This window comes from Equus caballus, chromosome 16 (assembly GCF_041296265.1).
Source record: "Equus caballus isolate H_3958 breed thoroughbred chromosome 16, TB-T2T, whole genome shotgun sequence".
NCBI classification, from domain to species: domain Eukaryota; kingdom Metazoa; phylum Chordata; class Mammalia; order Perissodactyla; family Equidae; genus Equus; species Equus caballus.
Window position 1 is genome coordinate 78,022,026 of NC_091699.1, and position 19,711 is coordinate 78,041,736.

General features: G+C 43.6%; 1 protein-coding gene across 1 annotated transcript in view; it reads left to right on the forward strand.

The window, feature by feature from the left end:
- The first annotated feature begins 445 nt into the window (after nucleotides 1-445).
- Nucleotides 446-19,711, forward strand: part of COL6A6 (collagen type VI alpha 6 chain) — a 142,464-nt gene continuing 123,198 nt past the window's right edge. Inside the window, exon 1 of the mRNA XM_070236962.1 lies at nucleotides 446-695. The gene's annotated coding sequence lies outside the window, so the exon portion shown is untranslated. The remainder of the gene's footprint in view (nucleotides 696-19,711) is intronic.

The following is a 19,711-nucleotide window of genomic DNA, read 5'->3' on the forward strand; positions in this document are numbered from 1 at the left end:
CAATCATGGGGTGCACCGTGGCTGGTCTCGGTTCCCAGGCATGAAGGATAAGTTCCCACCACCCAAAGACTCTTGGGCTCCCTTGCTAGTCCCTGCCTTCTGCAAGAAGACCCCAGAACACAGACAAAGCCGCCAAGCGACCGCAGTTCCAAGAGTAGGAGGAGAGCTGCAACCTTCCGTGCGCCTCGGATCGCGCGCCCTGCCTGTCTGCTGGGCTCAGAGAGGGCGCGCACCATGAACGCCCGGATTTTCCCGCCCTCAGTATCCTCCGAGGATCTGGAGCTGGGGATAGAGGTTCCACGTAGCGGAGAAGCCGGCGGGGCGGTTACAGCCCCCGTAATCCCCCAACTCCAGCTTCCGTCACCTCCCTATGGCTGCGCCCCCCTCCTGGGGGACGTGCTCTGGGCCCGGGGCCGCCGGGGCGGGGAAGGATCGGGCCCTGGGCGGGGAGAAGTATTTATATAGCGGCAAGAAGGGGCGAGGGAGCTGCCGCCCTCCCGCCCGCAGGACACCGGGAGACGAGGGGCTGCCCGCGCTGCCTCCGGTCCCTTCCGCGGTTCCCGAGGTCCCCACGGTCCGCGGCGCTCGGCGCTGCGCCGGGGGGGTGAGCTCTATCCGCTCAGTGCGCGCCGCGAGGAAACCCGCCCAGGGCTTGGAAAGTGTAGGGCTGGGGACCGCGTGGAAGTTTCCCCGAGGTAAGTCCTGGGACCGAAGTCCGCTGGGACGGCAAGAGCCAGAACTAGGTTTGCAAGTGGACGGTAGTTGCATGGCAGGGACGAGCCAGATAGAGGGGCTGCGTGAAGACTGCGGCGAAGGAGAGAATTGAATTTCAGAAGCTCAAAATCGCCTCCCTCCGTTTTTCACCTCCTGCGGTCTGAGTTAGCTGCCCTCACCCCGTCTTTCTCTTGGTTTCCTGCATCCCTTTGTCGGAGAACACTCTGTTGCCACTCTCTGCTCCGGGCTCGGTGTCCCCCACCGCACACCCGAGTGCCTCGAAGGCTGAGAGGTGCCTGACTCACCACTGCGTCCTCATGCCCAGCCCAGGGCCTGGCATGTGGTAGGCACCCGGGACTACACTGGAACGGATGAATGAGGTTAACTAGCCTGGGGCAGGAAAAGTCACTCCCAGCCTGTGCTTGTGCTTCTGCACCTCGCATCTGTTAAAGATGGGTAGGGGTTTATTGTTGTCTGAGGGGAGGGAAGAAGACAGAAAAAAGGCGCCCTTTTATAAATGTCCAGTGACATTCTGCAATGAGTGGAACCCTAACTACCTGGCTGAGTGTCAGCTGTGCAAATGATTTTGATGAGGGGAGGAGGCAGGCTGAAGAAGGAAAGGCATTGGAACTAGGAAGTGAGTTCTTTTCTTCTGTATCCCTTTGTGATAGAGATTTCTCGCTTCTCTTTGTAGAAGTCTATCTATGGAGATATTTAGAGATGATCTTTGCCAGTGGGGGAAGCAGTTTTGAGAGGGGAGAAGGGTGGTGGCATTGATTCACTCACACCGTCTGAGATGTGGGTGAAAGTCACAAGGGGAGACAGCAAGGATATCAGAAGTCTGGAGAATTTCTGTGGTTACAGAGTCGGCAGTCATGTTGCTTTTTAAAATAAAGATCTATTTGATGAGTAGTATTTTCAATATAAAATTTTCAAGTATTCCATTTTGAAGTTACAATGCTAAACTTAGTGTTTAGTGTCTCAATAAAGGGGATCACCAACATAAAAATCCTGAAGAATCTAAATAAAGTGTTTTAAAATACATGGCCTTAATTTCCTCCCTCCTCCTCATTTTATTCCAAAACATTAGAAGTGCAGAGGAGAACTTGAAAAGAAAGTTTGTCTTCCACCCAAAAGTACTTGTGTTTCGGACTTTGTGCCATGTGAAATTAAATTTTGTGATGTACGTGAAAGACTTTAAGCACTCATTGGAGAATCATCTTTAGTTTTTTTTTTTTTTGGTAACAAAAACCTATTAATTTTACCAAATCTTCTCGTGAAACAATTCTCAAAAAAGACCCTTGTTAAATATAATATATTTTCAATTTCCACTTTTCCCGTTTCCTTCAGATAGTCGGATTTCAGAAAAGTTTGAATAGTTGGGATATTTGTAAAGAAAAGAATTATTTATTTGCACAGACAGCACAATTAAATCACCAAATGACGGTCAGGTTACAAGAATTGTGAATAAAAGTTGGTGCGTTATTTACTCATCTATGTACGCAGTACGCTACATCGTCTCGCTAATATAATGGTCTTAAAAATGACTGAAAAAACTCTTCCCTGTCAGTAAATATCTCCTGCCCCTGGAATTTCTCAAAAAATATGTGATTGCTAGCTATACACTCTGCAAATAAATAAAAGTGGTCCAGACTAAGGAGTACGTGCTTATAACCAAAGATCGCTCCCTCTACAGTCCCCAGAAAGTAGAATGAAGATTCGATTTGCTATGTTTCTACTTTTATAAGGATCGTGAATATAAGACTTTTCCAGGGTGATCAAATGTTGGCCAGAATCTTTCTTCTCCTTTCCTGACCTTGTTGTTGTTGTTGTTGATAAAGTAGGACGTGGTTTAGCTTTGCTCTGAAACAGGTCTAAGTTCAAGTTACAGACTAGCTTGCATATTCACTTAACCTGAGTCTTTTCTCGCCTATCACGTGGAACAAGGATACTGCCTACCTCACAAAGTGTTAGAAAAAATAGGAAGATCCTTATAAAATGCCGGGCATAATTGCTCAATAAATGAAGGTGATGGGGATGGTGGTGGTAAATTGTAAGGATCAAGGCAAACGGAAGTGTTCCCAATAATTCAGTTAATGTTGAACCCAATTTTATTCCATGTTTTGACCTCCCTGAAATACCTTCTTTCCATGGAGTGTCACACATGATTCACAGAAATGCATAAGCTGCCAAATATTGTAATCTCCCTTTTGCCCTGGAAGTGTTGCAGTTTGTAGAGATCATTTAAGGAAAGGCCTGTCACTCAGGCATGCTGGCTGAGACGCTGGGAGTGTGGCCATTCCGATTTCACTAAGGATTTCTTCCTATCTTATGCTTGACAGCGGGTGGGGGGGCTCTTTTCCCAGAGAAGACAATTTCTTCCCGCAGGTGGAAGGCTTTGAAAAGTGCACTCAGTATTTTAGTGTCTTCGAAGAATGATAATAAAATCTTTCTACTTTCAGCAGAAAGGTATTATGTTTACATTTTCAGAATTTTAAAATAAAGGCCCAAAAATCAAGTTCTTCATGGGAATGGAGAGTTAAAAAGGCATAGGGGAGGGGATGGCCCCGTGGCCGAGTGGTTAGGTTCGCGCACTCCGCAGCAGGCGGCCCAGTGTTTCGTTAGTTTGAATCCTGGGCGCGGACATGGCACTGCTCATCAGACCACGCTGAGGCAGCATCCCACATGCCACAACTAGAAGGACCCACAACGAAGAATACACAACTATGTGCTGGGGGGCTTTGGGGAGAAAAAGGAAAAAATAAAATCTTTAAAAAAAAAAAAAAGGCATAGGGGATCCTTCAGAAAAGGGTGACTAATTAAAGGTCAAACTTTTTTTTTTTTTTTGAGGAAGATTAGCCCTGAGCTAACTACTGCCAAGCCTCCTCTTTTTGCTGAGGAAGAGTGGCCCTGAGCGAACATCCATGCCCATCTTCCTCCATTTTATGCGTGGGACGCCTACCACAGCATGGCTTTTTGCCAAGCGGTGCCATGTCCGCACCGGGGATCCGGGCTGGCGAGCCCCTGACCGCGAGAAGTGGAACATGCGCATTTAACCGCTGCGCCGCCAGGCTGGCCCTAAAGGCCAAACTTTTTAAGTGAAGAAATAATATAGAGATTTGGTCTCACTCCCTCTCCTGGTTCCTTACCCTCCTTTCAGACTTGTCTTTTCTTAGGGTGACCCCAAGCCGCTGGCAGGGGACTTTGGAAGGGATTGCCATGAATGAAATGGATACTGTTTAGTTAACATAAACCATGTGCAGAGGAAAAGATCTCTTGTGTCTCTCACAAGTTCCCACATGGTACCTGGTGCTTAGTAGGTACTCAATAAATATCTGATAAATGAATGACTCAAAACCTCAGAAGTCTGGCTGAAGTCTTCTTCTCATGTAAATCTGGAGTAGTTACACTTAGAAGACGCACAAACATGCAAAATCTCAGGCAAGATAAAGGCGGCGGTGTCACCTCTGCTTGGGTCTGGGCTTCTGACCTTCCCTTTTGCTGCAGCAGAAACAGCTGTCTACCTTTACTGACACTAAATCTTACCTTATGAGCTGTCCTGATTGACTGGGATAACCCTAAAAGCTGATACTTTTTATGGTTCCAAATAACAAGTCTAAGGAAATTCACTGATTTAGTTTTGCCATGAATAGAGTTTTCCCCAAGTGCTCAAATGGTAGAGGGGAGGGAAGAAAAATGGAGCATACGAACTTAATCTTACGAATATAAACCTCAACATTCCCCCAAACCGCAAAGACATAATTAATAGACGTTTAACCATTCTTTAGCCATTTACAATTAAGAATTGGGTACTGATTTGACTCTAAAATGTTTTTGTAACACTCTAAGTACTGTATCCCAGACTTTAAAGAGGAAAGATTTTGCCAGAGTTAGTTGGCAAAGGCGTTTGTGTTGGCTTGAAAAAAACATAAGCTAATCACTCATTGAGTCCTTTAAAAACAACTTGATTAATGTTTGGCGAGAAATTCTGACTGCAAGTCTCCATTACATGAGTCCAAATACAATAGAACTTTGAAGATCATGAGCAAGTTATAGTCACATTTGGCTACTATTGTTTGGTGGAAAAACTCCCAGAGGGTGTCAGATGGTCCGTGTGCCATCTTTCGGTACCCCTGCCTCACTGTAGGCCAGCTTCGGTAGTTAACTCTATAATCACATTTGCTTCCACATTTCTCTGGGACGGTTAGAATCTGTAATCCTAAGAAGATGATGTTGTACATTGTAGCAGACTTCCCTAATGTCCAGGCTTTTCTCTTCTCTGCGGGCCAGCAGATGATGTCAGAGCCCTGCCCACGTTCCCTCTGCGTGCACTGTTTCAGTGCGTGCTGGAGACTTCTTCCTTCAAGTGCCTGTGAAGGCATGAGGGCTTTCTCTGGTCTTGGGAGCATGCCTGACTTAAGTGGATGAGGCCAGAAGGGCCTGGGAGTTACCACTCCTGGGAACAACTCTCACCCAAGACTAGATGAAAGTTGGTGAATAAATATCCCAGCTTTCTCACACCTTGGGGGAAGCAATGCTTGAGGTATGATGTATCCATTCTTCCAGAGGGGCCAGAGACAATGAGCTCCAGCTGCCCAGAAGGGTAACCTGCCTACTCCTTAACAATCCTGCATTGACTTCCTTCGCTTCCCTGTCTCACTTCCCTGCTCCCCTACAGCGCTTCCTCCTAAATAAACTATTTACACAAATTCTTGTCCAGAGTGCTTTTGGGGAAACTCAACCTCTCATAAGCTTGTTAGCTATTTCAGTAAATGCCGTGTTTTAGCTATAAGTATACCGTAGGTTCTGTCCTAGCCAAAAATTGAATCAGAATGGAATTCTTGCTTTCTACACAGAAGAACAGAATTTTGTCCCTACCCAGTGCTGTTTCACTTGTGTCTGGGTCAGTTAGTTTGTTGGTCATGACCTGATCCTGAACTCCCATCATCTCTTTGAGAACTATGTCATGGAGACAGGGAGGGAGATATCAGTGAGGACTCAGGGTGACCTCATCATTAGAGAAAGAGCACATTTCTCTGGTTATGAGAGTGGCTCAAACACATGCTCCGTAAAGATGGAACTGGCCTCTCAATATTCTGTTGGGTGTTCCTATCCCCTCCACAGGCTTGGTCACCATTTACTTACTGTATTAGGGTTCTCCGGAAATAGAATCAATAGGATATATAGAGGTATATGTAAGAGGAGATTTGTTATAGGAATTGGCTCACATAATTATGGAAGCCAAGAAGTCCTATGATCTGCCATTTGCAAGCCAGAGAACTAGGGAAGCCGGTGGTATAGTTCAGTCTGAGTCTAAAGGCCTGAGATCCAAGAGCACTGATGTTTGAGGACAGGAGAAGATGGACGTCCCAGCTCAAGCTAAAAGAGCAAATTCACCCTTCGTCTGCCTTTTTGTTCCACTCTGTCCCTCAATGGATTGGATGGTGCCCACTTGCGTTGGTGAAAATGATCTTCTTTACTCATTCTATCAATTCAAATACTAATCTCTTCCAGAAACACCCTCACAGGCACACTCAGAAATAATGTTTTAGCATCCCTTATCTCAGTTAAGTTGACATATAAAATTAACCATCACATTTACCAATTACTTCATAACCACCCCACCCCCAAGCCAGAACTTTCCTCAGAATTCCAGATCCAGATATCTAACTGCCCACCAGGCACTTGAACATCTTTCACCACAAACCCAAGAAATCCCACATGCTAGTCGTTATCTTCTCCACAAACCCTCCCCTCTTGCTGTAAATGGCACAACCCAATGGCCCCACCAGAAAACTCTGAAGTAGCCTTAAAGCCCTGTCTTTCTCCCTAGCCCTCATCAACAACCCACCTAATGACTCTTTAAGTCCTACGATTTAATTTCCTAATGATCTCTGTAAACTTCTCTCCATTCTCCCCATCATCTCTGCTCCTAGTTCCCAAACTCCATTCTCTCTTTCACCCAGAAAACAACTGCCTCCTAGTCCAGTCCCTGCCTCTGGTCTTGCTCCTCTTCTAGCATTCTCCTTATTTCAGCCTCAGTGAGCTTCCTAAAACTGTCTCCTCATACTTTCCTCTGCTTAAAATGCTCTAATCCTTAGATAAAATCCAAAATCCTTATCGTGGTTGAAAATCCTCCCACTATCAACCTTTATCTACCTGTCCTTCCTTATGCCTTCCTCTTTCTTTGCCGTCACTCTCAATCCTTCGGTTCCTTAAGGAGAGCTTGCTATCTCTCAGCTTCTGCCATTTGCATTTGGCATTTCCTCTCCCTAGAAGAGTATGATAGTTCTGTTGGATTCAGCAAGATAAACACTATGCTTGACTTGATCCTGTGATGTTTTGAGATGGTAAAGGCAACATTCTAGAAGGTGTAAGTTAAAAGGACACTTTTATAAAGGGGCGTTGGGTGGAACCCAGAGGGAGGAAAGTGTCATTTAGCTAAAAGCATCCTGCTTTTCTGATGTCCTTTCAAACCTTGCATGGAGTGGGTTTTTGGAAATATGTGATATAATAACATATAATGGTGTCTAATTCCCTCACACAGTTTCTTCCAAACAATACTTCTCCTTAAGCTTCAACATCTGCATTCCCTGGACTAATGCCACGAATCCAGTTTCCACACTGAGGAGCTTTTTCCAAGAGTTTTGCCTTAATAAATTGTTCTCAACTGCAGTTCCTTCTCGGTTTTCCCCCTTCTCCATGATTACTGTAATCGTCCTGAAATAGCACCATTAAGCATCTAATGATTGGGCCTCCAGGGACCTGTCATGACAATGCTCACAAACCCTGGTACACATTTGTAGGGGATTTAACTGGGTGGAGGCACTAAACGCATCAACAGACGCGTACTGGTCAATGAATAAGGCAAAGAATTTTTAGATTTTTGTAGTGGGGAGCAAGTTAAGTACATAATTGGTGGAGAAATGAGGATAATAGCACCTCCAGGAGCTGTCTGCACACTTTAAAGACTTTTAGGTATTATTTGCTCAGTTACTACTTTGGCGTACTTACTTAAGTCTATGGCAATCCAGTTTTCTAGTTGACTGGGCCATGGGTACCCCGCCCCACTTTGGCACACAAAATTTGGAACCCCCCTTTGTTTCTACATATCCCAACAATTTGGGCACACACAGTCATTTGTAATTAATAGTCATTACACTAAGAAAAATAGGCAAATTGGTGGTTGATAGTGTTGTCTATGTTAGAGACCTACCTCATAAATCCATAAATATGTATGCCTAGATGCAGAATACTTTAGATAGTTGCCTGCTTTCTCCCTTAAACCTGAAGGATCTTTGAATACTCCAGTTCAGAGAGTTTTCTACATTAATTAACTCTGCATTTATTAAGCACTTTATATACATTATCACATTTAATCCTAATGACAACCCTGTGGGGAAAGTAATGTCATTATCCCCCTTCCACAGATGAGGGTTGAGGTTTCAAGGTGCATCAATTGTTCAAAACCACAGCGGGCCAGTGAGGGGACTTGAATTCAGAGTGTGGTAAAACCCAGGCCTTGACACTGCTACTTGTCCATTCTACCTGGCAGGCTGGGAAATGTGTGCTTCAAAAGCCTAGAAGCTTCCAATGCTGATGCTCAACTTAGATCCCTGTATGGTCAGAATAATAGTTCAGAAATCATATTTTTCATGGTAAGAGGATATTTTGACTCATATTTTTTAGGAGAGAGAAGAAGGGAGAATGCTGAACTCAACATGAACATCAAGTCCCAAAATGGTGATGTTTGAGGAGCTACAAAACTCTGTAGCTGGAATCTCTGTCATTGAAATTAACTTCGGTTAATATTTCCAACAGTCTATTCTCATTTTGCTGTTTGACTTTTTATAGAATCCTAGAATTTCAGAGCAAAAATAGGTCTTAAAAATCATACTAAGTATTTTTTGTAAACAAAAGTGATTGGTTTGTCCCCCATCCTTCCCCACAATTAAAATCCTTTAATGACTTCCCACTGATCTTGGGATAAAGAGAGAAATCATTAATAGGTTCTGCAAAGCCTTGCATGGCCTGGTCACTTCTATTCTAGCCTATCCAGTGCCATGCTCCCCTTCATGCCATGTTCTATTCATACTGGACTTCCTTTGGTTCCTGACCATTCTGTTCTCCTTCCTGCCACAGGACCTTTACACAAACTCTCCTCCCTCCTGGAATACCACACTTTTCCTGGCCTGGTTAACTCTCACCCTTCCTCCAGATACTAGCTCAAACCGCAGTTCCTTAAGGAAGCCTTTCCTGACTCTCCAAGTTAATCAGTTCTCTTTATTATATGTCATCACCGTATATAATAATTCAACAAATACTTAATAAGCACTTCTTTATGTACAAGCCGTATTTTAGGTGCTGGAAAACAAGATAGACAAAGTCCCACCTCCAAGAAGGATACGAACAATAGAGAAATCAGGAAATAACTTCCAGGTGGTGTTAAATGCTAGGGGAAAAACAGCCTTTTTTAAAGGGTTAATGACTGACGGTAATGGAGTGGGAGGTTATTTTGGATGGAGTGGCCAGGAGGGCCTCTCTGAGGAGGTGACATTTGAGCAGAGACCTGAGTGAACATGGGAGCGAAACATGAGGCTACCTGGAGGGAAAGGACATTTCCAGGCAGGAACAGCTCTCGCATGTTCAGAGTAAAGCAAGGAGCAGTGTGGCTGGAGGGGAGAGAATGAGAGGGAGAGTAAAGAGGATGCGATCAGAGATCATGGGGCATGGCCCACATCAAGTAGAGCCTTATGGGCCATGCATACAGTATTGGAATTTCATTTAAGTCTGATGGAAAGTCATTGAAGATTTTGAATATGAGGATATTGATCTAATTTATGGTCTTCAAAGAATACCCGTGGGGGCCCAGGCTGCTCAAATCCCTTATAGAAAATGGCGTAGTATTTGCATATAACCTACACACATCCTCCTGTATACTTTAAATCATCTCTAGATTACTTATAATACCTAATACAGTATAAATTCTATGTAAATAGTTGTTATACTGTATTGTTTAGGGAATAATGACAAGAAAAAAGTTTGTACATGTTCAGTACATACGCAACCTTGGTAGGCCTTTCGATCAGCAGTTGGTTGAATCTGCAGATGTGGAACCCGCAGATATGGAGGACAGACTGTACATTAAGAAGGGTAGGGAGGGCTGGCCCTGTGGCCAAGTGGTTAAGTCCATGTGCTCCACTGGCCCGGGGTTCATTGGTTTGGATCCTAGGCACAGACCTACACACCGCACATCAAGCCACACTGTGGCGGCATCCCTCATGGAAGAACTAGAACGACCTACAGCTGGGCTATGCAACTATGTGCTGCAGCTTTGGGGAGGGGAAAAAAGGAAGGGCAGGAGTCAAAGCAGGGAGATCTGTTGGTGCAGTGACCCAGGCAAGAAGCACTGGTGGCATGGACGTGGGTGGGAGGTGGTGAGAAGTGGTTAGATTTGGAATATATGTTGAAGGTACTGTTGACAAGACATACTCATGGATGGGCTGTGCAGTCTTTGAGAAAACTCTACAGCATGAAACACAGTTGTAACATTACACTTGTTGATGTAATTCTTTCAAAATTACCTTGCTCTCTCAGTGGACTGTAAGATCCATGAGGACAAAGACCATGTCTGGTTTCACTTTTCATTGCCTACCCCCTGCCATACACAGTGCCTAGCATAAATAAATCAAAGGATAAATAAATAACCTAAACCAACTTATTCTACAGATGAGGAAAATGAGTCTCAGAGTTTAAGTTAAAGGACTGACCTAAAGCCTATCAGCTCAGACTAGAGTCCACATCTCCACACTCCTCATTCAGGCTTCTTTTCCTCTTGCAGTGGAACCCATTCCAAACACTAACCTCTTTTGTTTGGGGGAGGAAGGGATTACCAAAATGTACTCCAAATATTCCTAATGGGTGACCCATCTGTTTAGCCAGGCACCCACAGATGCCAGCCAGCATTATTCCAATCACCTCTGAGGCTCTATTGGGGCACCTTGAGTCTGTGACATTTCTTCTTTCCTTCTTCAATCTTCTTTTCTTCTCTGGTAAAATCACTGAGCTTAGATCACTTGGTGAGTGGTGTGCCTAGGACCCCAAGGAGACTTGTGTTCTGTTCTGAAGGACACTACAGCTTTAGACAAGAGCAGCCGGTGTGCTTAATCTTCATACAAAAAGTTAACCATTCAAAACTGTTCACCCCCAAGGGCATTTTGAGAAAAAAATTAGTTGAGGCAAGCTGTGATTAAGCGGGGGAAGAAAGAATAGAATGCAATTAAGAGTTTCCTCAGTTCTCTTGGAAGGGAAATGCTGCCTGAAATGTAACTTTCTCAAGAAATGATCACATCCTTGGCCCTCTGCCTTTCTAATTAAATTCCTGATATGTATATATGGATATTTCATTTAATGAACAGCTGGTAAAATTGGATCCTGGCTCTGTGGAGATTTACCACAGCGCTTCAATGTTTCCGTGTGATTGAATGCTAATATTTAACCCTGGAATACAAGAAGAGGAAATTAGTCTAACCTAGCTGCTCATCATCTGGGGCCTTTTAGGCTGTACCCTCCCTGGTCTGCATAGTAATTGGTTCTGTTCTTTCCCATCAAGTTATTTCCACCATGACCTTTCCTCTTGTCATTGCCCCTTCTTAGAAGCAGCACCCAGTGTGTTTTATGCCTTTCAGAGCTCTTTCTCATGCCCCGAGACCCAGTCTCCACTGTCCTGAAGTTTCTAGTCTAGTGAGGGGACAGACGTTAATGAGATAAACACTCAAGTGAACGTTTAAACACAGATTTGAGACGTGCTATGAAGAAAAATAATAAGGCGCCGTGAGAGAAAAGTCACAAAGCAGATCTAATTTATGAGGACAGGAGAGGTCCTCCCTGAGGAAGTAGCATTGCAATGAAGACCCGGAGGATGAGGGCTGAGCAGCAGCCAAGGTAGAGGGGCAAGAACTTGGCCAGAGAGGGCGGCAGTGGTCAGATGGGCACAGGGCAGGGCTTCTCTAACTCTGATGTCCACACAAACAAGCTGGGGATCTTATTCACTGCAGACCGATTCACTAAGGTGGGGATTCTGCGTTTCCAACAGGCTCCCAGTGGTGCTGATGCTGCTGAGCTAAGAACCACATCCTGAGCAGCATCAGTATAGGCAAGGGCTGGCAAAGGTCTTCTGTAGAGAGCCAGATAATAAACATTTAGATTCTGTGGGTCACATTGTCTCTGTGGCAACTGTCCCACTGTGCCATTGGGATGTGAAAGCAGCCAGGGATAGCATGTAAATGTATGTGTGTGACTGTGTTCCAATAAAACTTTATTTAACAAAACAGAGTCGGATTTAGCTCACAGGTGGTCGTTTGCTGACCCCTGCTGTAGGATCAGGTGGCATCAGTTCTCAATCTTGGCTGTATAGTAGAATCACCTGGATTTCAAAAATATTCACCAAGTCCCTGTTCCACATCAATAAAGTCAGGATCTCTGGGGATGGGGCCGAGGCACTGGTAGAGTTTGAAACTCCCCAGGTGATGCTAAGGTGCAGCCTGGGCTGAGACCCACCGTGGGCCTTAATCTCATTTGATAGTCCCCTAATCTCTCAGCCCTAGGAGACTCCACTTTACTTTGATTCTGAGACACCATCGATTGCCCAATAGTTTTCAAGGAAGGGGAAAAAACAGCAGGAAATGTACAAATCTATAGTAACACCCACCTGATTTCATGAACGTTAAAAAGGAGGGGTAAATGTGTACTTCAAATCCAGGAAATATGGTATTTTCATCCCTATTATACAGATGAGGAAAATGAGGCATAGAAAACATAAAGTACAGATTGTATGATGATGTGCCAAGGAGATATAGGTAAAATATGGTGACTCAGGTTGCTGAACCACCTCGGTTCCCCAAATGTGCAAGCCCTTCCTTCTCCTCTGCATCCCTGCAGGTATGTGCTGGTCTCCCGGCCTTGGCCACGCTTCACCTCCTCTTGAGAATCCGTTAATTCGCGCTTCTTCCTCAGGTCTCCATTTAGCCATCCACTTCTTCTGGGGTGTCTTCCTGACTCCACTCTCCTGCCCTTTGTGAGGTTCTCCATCCTTTAGGGAAAGCTCATCTTTTCCTGTTTACACAGACTTATCCTCCAGGCCCTGGAGAAGTGGTGAGGGTGGGTTCATGACTGCCTTGTCATCATTTTAGCTCCAGCACCTGGTGTGATATTGTGATTTATAATAAATATATATTTTGGTCTTTGTCCATGGTTCCTAGTTCATAGCTCCCAAAACTCATAGTATTTCCTAAGCCATAAGAGCAAAGGGAGCATCTTTTGTTATAATGTTTGGTCTCTTGTCCTCAGTTCCTGAAATCGCTCCAGAGCCATAAAGGTGAAATGGTGTCTCGTTACTCATAGTGAGCCCCTTTCTACCACAACTGGATTTATGTTAATGAGGTGACTTTTGGAAAGCACCTAAAGATGGGGGCTTGTTACCAGGGGAACCAATCATGAGTAGAGGGTTGGAACTGTCAGTCCTACCCCCTGATTTCCAGGTGGGGGCTGGAAGTTGACTCAGTCACCAATGGCCAGTGATTTAATCAATCATGCCTCTGTAATGAAGCCTCCGTGAAAAACCAAAAGGACAGGGTTTGGAGACCTTCCATCATGGAGATGCTGGGAGTAGGAAGCTCTGCATCCTTTCCCCATAACTTTCCCTATGTTTCTCTTCTATCTGGCTGTTCCTCAGTTATACCCTTTTATAATAAGCCAGTAATCTAGTAAGTATAAGTAAAATGGTTCTCTGAGTTCTGTGAGCCACCCTGGCAAATTAATCGAACCCTAGGAGGGGTCGTGGGAACCTCTGATTTATAGCCATTCGGTCAGAAGCACAGGTGACAATCTGGACTTGTATTGGCATCTGAATTGGGGTAGGGGTGTCCTGTGGGACTGAGCCCTTAACCTGTGGGATCTGACACCATCTCCAGGTAGAAGACAGCCAGCTGGCATTAGAGAATTGTGTGGAGGTGTGGAACTGTCTCCCCCCACCCCCCCCACACACACATTGGAATTGGTGACCAGAACTGCTATACCTTGTGTATAGCAGGAGCACAGGAGTATTTGTGGAATGCAAGCACTTGGGGAAAACCCTATGAATAGCAGCAGAGCATTGTCTGATGTAGCACTGGAAGATGAGAGGATGATGCAAAAAAGACCAGGTAGGGTCCTGCTCTGCTGTACACAGGTTGCTAGGAGTCAAAATCAACTCCACGGCACTAACAACAGCAATGCACGTTGTCCCAGTCCTGCTTATTGTTAGTTAAAGCAGAGGGCCGCACAGTGGTTTAGAGCATTTGTTCTCAATGTGTGGTACCTGGGCCTGTCACATCAGCATCACAGGGGAGATTGCTAGAAATGCAAATCTCTGGGCCCATCCCAGACCCACTGATTCAGTCTGGGGGTAGTGCCCAGCAATTTGGTTCAATTAGCCCCCCCAGTGATTCTGGGTGAGGACCACAGGTTAGGGGACGGGCTTTGGAGCCAAACTGCCTTGTTTCAAATCCTGCCTCTGTAGCTTAAAACTGTTTGCCTCCGGGAAATTTACATTGCCTTTCTGTGTCTCAGTGTTCTTGTCTATGAAGTGGACATGACAAAAATGATAGTAGCTACCTCAATTGGATTAACAACACAGAGCTGTTAGCACAGCTCCTGCTCACAGGAAGTGCTCAAAATAGGTTAATTAGTAGTATTAGCTGTGCAACTATGGGAAAATTCATTAACTTCACTGAATTTTACTTCCTTTATCTTTAAAACAAGGATAAAATCTTTGCCTCACAGGGTTTTGAAAGTTAAATGTGTGTGATGGTTAATTTTATGTGTCGCCTTGGCTAGGCTATGGTGCCCAGGTATTTGGTCAAACACCAATCTAGAAGTTGTTGTGAATGGATTTTTAAGAAGCGACTAACATTTAAATCAGTGAACTTTGAGTAAAGCAGATTACTCTCCATAATGTGGGTGAGCCACATCCAACCAGTTGAAGGTGGAGAAGACTGAGGGCTCCCAAGTTTCCAGAGAAGACTGCCTTCAGACTCGAAACTGCAACATCAACTCCTACTGGAATTTCCAGCCTGCCCTGCAGATTTCAGACTTGCCCATCCCCACAGTCACATGAGCCAGTTCCTTAAAGCTCCCACTCCATGTATCTATACAGATACAGATATAGATATATTCTCTATATATGCAACATGTATATACATACACATGCTACGGGTTCTATTTCTCTTGAGGCCCCTAATACAATCTGTTAAATATGCGTTCATCAGGATTTCTCAACCTATATAGTTTCCCAACTGTTGACATTTTGAGCCAGACAATTCTTTGTTGTAGAGAGCTGTCTTGTAGAATGTTTAGCACCATCTGTGACCTCTACCAACTACATGCCAGTAGCACTGACCCCCTCCCCCGAGCAGTAAAAATAAAAAATATCCCCTGACATTGCCAAATGTCCCCTGGGGACAAAATCTCCTCCAGTTGAGAGCCACTGGTATAAATAACTATGAAAATGCAGGAGCCGTTTCTCCCTAGTTCATCACCATTAAACCTGTGCTGGCCTGCTGCTCAGGGAGCCCCACACTCTTTCCTTCCCTCCTCAAGACGAGTTCAACAATTTCCACAAAAATCTGGCTCAAAACCCACCCCACCAAAGGTGGCCCCAACGGTCCCCCCCCTCCTTCAGATCCCGCCCCTATGCCTGTCTTTCCCTGTGCACATTTCTCTTGATCACACTGTTTTCCAACTGTCCTCTCATAGCTTCACATAGCTGTACTTTCCCCTGAACCTCCTCGGGGGAAGGGGCAGCCCTGGTAAGAGGAGCAGATCGTTTTATTTGAGTCCAAATCCTGCTGGTTGCCAGCTTGCGACCTTGGGGTAGTCATTCATTCTTCCTGAGTTTCAGTATTAATAGCTACAAAATGGGAATAGTTAAGTCTATTTTATAGAGTGGTTATGAAGCACAAGTACTTTTTAAACTATAAAAATATACAATTTTCCCCCCAAAGCAAAACCATGGCTTTCCTATTTTTTCGTAAGAGAAAGCCAGTACAGGGGCTTTTGGAATGAAATATGCCCTTGGAAAATGCTAAAGGAACAAATGAGTACATGAATTTGCATATCATATTTTGCATTTTGTTTTAATTTATTTTCTTCTTCTGATAGCTTTTAAAGTAATGTAGGCAGAGTCCTTTCTGTGTCCTTCTGAGATTAATGTATAAATTACCTAGTGGGGCAGTTGCCAAGGCAATGCAATTTGCCTGGTTATTGACTTCAAGTTCCTGGGATGATGGCACTCATCAATAATTCCAACCTACCCCCATTGTCTACATCTTCATTTCCTCAGGGAGCCTGAGACCAAATATTTGTCCTTTAGAACTGGCTGAAGCAGTTCTCTTCCAAAAATCATCTGTGCCCCTCACCCCGCCTCCCGTGCCAAGGCATTGAGATGCTTATTTTCTGATTTCCTACAGCCCTCTGGGCTTGCCCGCCTGCGTCATAGCACAAATCTACCTCCCTGCGCACTCCCCCAGCAGACTGTGACTTCCTGAGTTTGAGGGCTGTGTTTACTGGAGTTTGTATTCCCAGGGGTGATGTGCTGTTTGGCCAAAGCAGGTGGCTGCATTCACGAGTATGATGATGACTCAGTAGGGCTCCAAGAGTATGTGTCCATCTGCCTGCAGGGTGTCTCTACTTCCATGGCATGTAAACACCTCAAACCCAGCCTTTCAAAAAAAAACATGAAGCCTGGATCTTTCCTCCTGTACCAGTTGTCTAATTTTGCAAACAAACCATTCCAAAACACAATTGTCTTCAGTGGCCTAAAAGCAATGTCCCTTTCGTGGTTCCGTGGGTTGACTGGGATCCCCTGGGCAGTCCTTGTCCAGGGTCTCGATCAGATGGTGGCTGGGGCTGGAGTTATCAGAAAGCTTTTCAGTCACACGTCTGGCACCTGAGCTGGGATGACTCGATCATCAGAGGGCTGGTCTGAAATCTGTCTCTTTTTTTCCACAAAGCCCCTCCATGGGACTAGCTTGGATTTCTTCATAACATGGCCATCCCAGAATAGTGGAACTTCTTATGTGCTGATTGGCTACTTCTTCTCATGCTCCAGTAGCTCTGTGAGCCTGGGTGGAAGCCTCAAGGCTTTTTATGACATGGTATTGAAAGTCTCAAGACGTCACTTCTGCCACATTCTATTGATCAAGTAAGTCATAAAGCCAATCCAGGATCAAGGGGAGGGAAATCGGACGCCCCTCTTAATGAGAGCAGTAACAAAGAAGTCATGGACATATTTAATCTACCATATTTTCTAACAAGTGCAGTTTCTTGTCTCTGTCAATGATTCTTTTGTATCCTTACATCTCAGGAATTTTTTTAAAGGGAACATATTGAAATGAAAATAGAAATCCATTTATTCACTATTTTGGGATACTTATTTCCCTACCAGATTGGTTTTCATGAGACATGAACACTCCCTTTTCAAGAGCCTCTGTTGGTTCCTTCTTACTTCCTGCATTATATCATTTTATATTCTTTTTTCCTCCCTTATTTATGATGTCTTTGAAATATACAGAAAACTACAAAGAATAATGTAAAAAATACCCCGTATCAGATTTTATGCTAACATCTTGCAATGTTTGTTTCAGACTTTTTTAAAGAAATAAAATATTCCAGATAAAGTTGAAGTCCCCTTGGTCCCCCTCCCTGATCCTATTTTCCATTTTGACTTCCCAGAGGGGACCACTGTTCTTAAGTTAATTTGTGTTATTCCCAGCTTTGCTTTAATATGAATATGCTTTAAAAAGTATTTTGATATATTTTAATAGTTTTACATGGATGACATTATACTTCTTCTGGGACATCTTCCCTGATCCTTTCATCGAGGGGTAGGAGCCCTACTGTGGGTAGGTCATATCAACTTACAACTAGTTTTCTCAATGTGTCTTGAGATTTATTCTTATTAAAGCATGTAGAGCTAAACTGTTCATTTAATGCTTGAACACTATTTTCATGTATGAGTATACACCAGCTTAATTACTTCTGTTTCCTCTTCACGAACATTTAGACGATTTGCAATTTTTACAAGTGTTCATAGAAGTATTCTTGTGCACTTGTACCAGGGTTTCTCTAAGGCATTTACTTTAAATGAAATTTCTGAGTCATCTTTAATTTTAATTGATATTGTCAAATTGCTCTCTAAAGTGAATGTGTCAAATCATATTCCCACCAGCCGTGTACATGAGCTCTAATTTTCCTACATCCTTCTCAACCCTTGGTATTGTCAGACTCTCTTTTTTGCTAGTCTAATAGGAGGGAAATGATGTGTCTATTGACCATTCATATCACCTCTGCTGTGAATTGCCTATTCATATCCATTGTCCATTTTTCTATTGGATGTAGCAGTTTCTTATTGATTTGTAGAAATACTTCATATATTCTGGATAATAATCTTCTCTTGGTTTATTTTTGTTGTTTCTCTAGTCTAATTGCTTGTTTCTTACTTATGATGTCTTTTGTCAACATTTAACATTTTGATGTACTTACATTCACTCCTTTACAGTCTGTGCTTTATGGTATCTTCCTTAAGAATTTCTTCCAAAGTCATAATGATTTTGGTTTGTATTTTGACATATTGCTTTTGGAGGGTCTTTTCTTTTATCAGAGATTAATTTTAATAAATAGCTATGTTTTTCTTGAATAATCCCCCTCTCATCTTCCACGTTATTGTTGTCTAATATTTTAGTTATACTCTATTTTAAAACACCCCAAATTATTACTTTTTCCACAGTCAACACTGTCATGGGGATGGGGGACGTTTAAGGGGAAATTATTTTCAATAGGGTGCTAACCAAAGGTCTAAGGAGGACATGATATTTAAACAAACACCTAAGCAAAGTGAGGAGGCAGAAAATGCAAAGGATCTGAGATAGAACAAGCTTCTCCTGTTCAAAAAAATCTAGGTCCGTGAAGCTGGAATGATGGGGGTGGGGAGGGGGAGGAGATAAGGAGATAAGGAGATGAGGATTAGTAGGAGCCAGACCATGTAGGGCCTTGATGGACATGGTAAGAAATTTTCAATAAATGTGTGATTTCTCAGTATTTAGTTTAAAATAAAGCATTCTAGAAAAATCTGTAGTTGGGCATGAATAGAAGCATGGAGTCTAATTAGCAGGCTTTTGCTAAAACCCAGGTGAGAAGATGGCATCTTAGATTAGGGTGGAAGTAAAAAAGGTGTTGAGAAATGGCTGGATCTGAGATCTACTTTGTAAAATAAAACCAACAATATTTACTCATGGGTGTGAAAGAGAGGAATCAATGATAACCCCTATGCTTCTAGCCTGGGCAACTTTGTAGTGATGGTACCATTTACTGAGATGACAGCTACAGTCAACTGTGCATAATTTAACTGTTAACTCTTCTTTCATGGTTTAGTGTAGTTGTCACAGCTCAACAATGTGATTGTAGGTCTATGTCCCTCAACATAGGCAAACACAGCTGGGGACACTATACTCACATTTGATTGATTAGTTAATTCCACTTCTATCAATTAATAGCTGTGTGACTTTTGGCAAGTTACTTAACCCTCTGACTCAACCTCATCTGTAAAATGAGTCTAGTATTTATTGATACTCATTGGGTTGTTGAGGAGATTAAGTGCAGCCCTTAGAACAATGCCTGGCACATACTAAGCACTCAGTTAGTATTGGCTCTTCTTACTCATTCCCGGAACCCTCCCCTCAACTATAGTCAGTCAAACCAGGCATCTTATGAGTTACTCTTTACTTTAGTTGCTCAATGCAAGGTCAGAATATTTTTAAAAGCTGATAGAGAAAACCCATGCCAACTTTAGAATGCTTTTCTGTGACTCAATCTCTTTAGTTACCTCCTTTCTAAACCCAAAACTTACAAGATCAACAATTAGCAGATGTTTGTTGAGTGTCTACTTTGGGCTGTACTGCTA